A 4,718-nucleotide genomic window follows, 5' to 3' on the forward strand; every position below is an offset into this window, starting at 1 on the left:
TTTTTCACAGCCTGGGAGCTTGACTTTTCTTTCTCTTAACAATGTATTTTGTATAGCAAAAGTATTTCATTTCAATTATGTCCAATTTATCCATTTTTTTTCTTTCATGAGAATCATGCTTTGCTGTTTTATTTAAAAAAGTCATCACAAGCCCAAGGTTAACTGAATTTTTCAGTGTTTTCTAGGAGTTTTATAGTTTTGCATTTCACATTTAGTTATAGAATCAAGTTTGAAAAAATCTGTGAAGAGTATGATGACAATGCCTAGATTCTTTTTTTTTTTTTTTTTTTTTTGTATGTGGATGTCCATTTGTTGAAAAGACTTTCTTCATTGAATTGTCTTTGCTGGTTTGACAAAGATGAGCTGACTCTAGCTGTGTCGGTCTATTCCAAGACTCAATCTGCTTATTACATAGTTGAAGAGGTGCAAAAATCCATATTTTCTTTGTTAAAATAGCATGTTAAGTGGCCCAACTGTGGGTCTTGAACCACTGTTTCAACAAATGTGTCAATTTTCATCTGGCCTTGATTGCTTTGTTCTGACTGCATTTCCAGGTACCACAACTCCTACATTTTACTCCTTTACCAATCCAAATTTCAGTCATGTTTTTGCATTAAAATCCCAATTGCTGGAAGAATCTTTCCCTTTTCCTTGTCATTAGTTAACTTTATTATACATAGCATGCAGTAACTTTACAGTTCCCACTACTGAGAGTAGACAAATACTGTGTAAACAATACATGCTCCAGGGTGGGTATAGCTCAGTGGTAGAGCGTGTGCTTAGAATGCATGAGATCCTGGGTTCAATCCCCAGTACCTCCATTATAAATAAACAAACAAACAAACCTAATTACCTGCCCCTCCCCCAAAGGAAGTCAAATATAGTACATGCTCAAACCTATTTGATATATTTGCTCATTGAGGAAAGAGCAAATATTAAAATCACTTTCTTCTCAATCTATAAATAAATAACCTCTGCCCTTACTTGAGGCTTGCCCTCTACCTACTACCAGAACTAAATAACCAAAACGGAAAAAAAAATTTTTTTTACCATTGGCTATTAACTCTTTTTGCTTGTTATAACTGTAACTGATTGACATGCAAGAAATTGTGTATAAGTCATGAGACTAAAGATTTAAGGATATAGATTCTTTATTTCACACACATGCATATTTGTTGTGGGGGAATGTGCGGTGTGTACTTGTTTTATTTGAAGAACAGATAAATGTTATAGAGGATACATATTAGGATTTGGAATCAGAAAATGCTATTGGTTTTTTGTTTTAGTTTAGGCAACTTAGTATTTCTAAGCTTCAGATTTCCCACAATAAAACAAGTATAATAACATTTAATTCAATATTGTTACAAGGTTTAAAACAATATATATAAAGGAGGTGCCTAAAATGTAGGAGGTACTAGATATTTAATATTGTTTTTCTTTCTTTCTTATTTGGCCAAAATACAAAATTCTTTATTTCAGGTTAAGTTTCTAAGATTGAGTTGTTTTTCTTATTCATATATTAGCCAAGCCCTTTACTTTTTTCTCTTATTTCTTTTCATTTCCTAACTCTTAACAATCTCATTTTCTCAGGATTATTGCTAGAGAAAGAGAGGTTGAACCTTAGATCAGTTAGTGTTGTTTTTGCTGTACTTGCCATAAAAAGATTTTATGGGGCAAACTGGAAATTAGTGACTTAATGAACATCCTATAATATTTGTTGATTTGGATAAGTTATTTAACTCTCCATGCTCCAAACAAATACTCCATATATCTCTATCTCAAAATATTTAGTATATATTTAAAATATATGCAATGTATTTAAATTTAGAGAGCCTTAAATACAGTTTCATGAGAAGAAAGACCACGTCACTACCTAGAGATCTCTGAAAGCCTGACACACAGAAGATGCTCAATAAATGTTTATTTAATAAATTGATGAATGTAACTATGGGTGGATGACTGGATTGGTGAGATCACTCTTCTCCATTATAGTGGATAAGAATTGTCTAGAATCCCATCATATGAAAATTATTAGATTTACATAGGATAAATTGAGCTTACCTCCTAGGATACACCCACAAAAATCTCAGATCCTTTGAAAAATGTTTGTGGTAAATCAAAAATATTTTAATATTGTATTCACAATGAAAGAACACCTTTGAAAGAATGCCTTTGTACTAATGTCTTGGTTTATAAATCACTTATATGAGCATTTTAAGTTGAATTTTTGGAATTAGATACCATAGACATTAGGTTCTCATTTTCACATGAAAACATGAGTCTTAAAAGCATTAAATAACTTGCATACATTCACACACCTAGAGAATTACAGATCTGTTACTTGTACCCAAGATACTTGATTTTAACTTTGAGTCTGTTCTCTTTCTTTTAAACTAGCAATTTAGCAGAACTTGAACTCTTTTAGCTGTTAAATGCCTATACTCTAATCATTTAAAAATACCTCATTTCGGTTATTTGGTGACTGAGAAATTTGAGTTCAAAATATGTTCCCAATTAATTTTTAATGAAATAAAATGCTCTTTGCAAAAAATATAATGTACTACATTTAATATTGAACTTTCCAATCTCATTATTTTTTACCTTACCTTCTTTATTTGAGCATTTAGTTAATAATCAGTAACTATTTGTTGAATAAATAAATTGTACTGGAAAACAATTGAATGCATGGAAGTATAAAATTTTAGGAAATTCTAAGATAAATGTAAGGATAAAGTATAACTGGTACATGTGAAATGTCTTTGACAGTCCCACATGATTTATTGTGTTACTGCCTTTAGGAGGAGTCATTAATGAATTAATGTACCAAGTGAATCTCAGACATGCAGAATAAAAAATATCTGTACTGATCAATAGTTTGTGAAAATAGAAAAAGATTTCATAGTCATTATTAAATGTAGGTTAATCCCTAATAAATCAGAAATAATGAAATAGTCTATTTCAGATAAGTGTCTGACTAAATCACAGGATAATATCAGTAATGAACTTGGAATGTGCTCCTAAAGAGAGGCAGAGAAAGAAGCCTTTTATTTATTAAAGCCTTTACTAGCAATACAAACATTGGCCCTTTGAGTGCATGTTTTTAACAGTAATACAATGAATTTTTTTCTGATCCAAGGATTCAGTTCCTAATAGCATTATACTCAAATATGTACGTTAAGTGAGATAAATTTGAATTCTAAAAATATGGAATAAAATAAATAAATAGATGCAAATAATGGCAATGATACTTGGGTAGAATTTTAAATTATTATCATAATTAGTACTGATTTCAGAGTATTTTTCAATATTGATTAAGAGATATAAAAATGTACATATGGACAATGAAAAGATGAGCAGAAAGGACAAATAGAATATACGTGACTCACTTTTTTTTATTACAAGAAGGAAAACTACAGACAAAAGTGCTCCTCTTGGCTGAGATCTAGCTGAGTCTTTTAAGAGCAACTTTTTAAGCTGCTGTTGAGTTTCTGGTTGACTACAGAACAGTTAATTAATGTTTCAGCTAGGAAATCTTTACTCATACAGGAATACATATTTTATTGAAATATCTGTCAAGATTCACTTTTAAAACACAGCACTTATCCTAAGGATCAACAGAGGTGAATATCTTTCAGTACAGTGAGTGAGGGATGACACAGGCAAGTTATAAGACTGTGTTCAACTGCTATAAGGATACTGACATTAACAGAAGAGCTGAAGTAATTTAGGTTCATGATAATGTAACGATACATATAGAAGAAAGGAACCTACTCAAGTGGGGAGAGATAAAGTCTTGATAAAAGATCTAAGATCAGAATTTGAGTTCTGTATTCACTATGTGTTTTGTAGAGTTACTTACTTCTCTGTTGTAATATGAGGATGAGGGCATTTATTTCATTTGACTATTGTGAGTATTAACTGAAGCAATCTATATAAAATATTAAGCAGAGTGGCTGGTGTACAATAGGCCTTCAAGAAATGGTGATTATTATTCTGGGAAAGTATAGCTGCACAGCAAAGACTATTGATGTTGACTAATTTAGTAAATTGCTTATAGATTTGGATAATAGATTTCTATGTGTAAAACTAAGTTTCCTGCACTTTCAAGTTGGTATTATCCTGTGATTTAGTCAGACACTTGGCTGTGGAATATTTGCCTTAAGAAAATACCTGTTTCTTGAGCAATGAATCAAATAATGTGTGGATTCTGGGGTTTAGTCTAGAGAGAAGCTAGTATCTATGCTAGCTTAATCACAGGGCTGGGCTCTTCAAGTAATAAATTTTTTGAGGCTAAGAGGGAGCCAGTGGTAAGGCTGGAGTCCATGTTGCTTGAGAATGAACTTTGCCTAAGAATTGGTCTTAGAATATGTGAAACCTAAAATATTTGAATAAGCATTTCAGTAGAGAGTACTTTTGAGGGAGAATAAAGAGGAAAATAGAGAGGAAGAAGAAAAGTGTTTCCATACTAGCCTGATCAATGGAGGCCAGATTATATAAGGTCCTATCCATTTAAAGCAAGGATTCTGTACTTTATCTTAAAATGGAACGTCTTGGAGAATTGTATGCATGGGAATAACTTGAATAGATAAAGATTTTGGCTACACTGTGGGGAATGTTTTGAAGATGGCAATAATAGATGCAGAGAAACCAGTTTTGAGGCTGTTAAATTACTTTTGTATAGACAGGATGGCTCCTAGATCTAGAATTGTGGCCGAGGA

The 4,718-nt window shown here is 31.9% G+C and overlaps 1 non-coding gene across 1 annotated transcript; it reads left to right on the forward strand.

Annotated features, from left to right (window-relative positions):
- Positions 1-748: 748 nt before the first annotated feature.
- TRNAS-AGA (transfer RNA serine (anticodon AGA)) lies at positions 749-821 on the forward strand. Its single transcript has one exon. It is a non-coding gene; the product is annotated as a tRNA-Ser (tRNA).
- The last annotated feature ends 3,897 nt before the right edge of the window (positions 822-4,718 follow it).

The sequence above is a fragment of the Vicugna pacos genome, chromosome 11 (assembly GCF_048564905.1).
Source record: "Vicugna pacos chromosome 11, VicPac4, whole genome shotgun sequence".
Lineage (NCBI taxonomy): Eukaryota > Metazoa > Chordata > Mammalia > Artiodactyla > Camelidae > Vicugna > Vicugna pacos.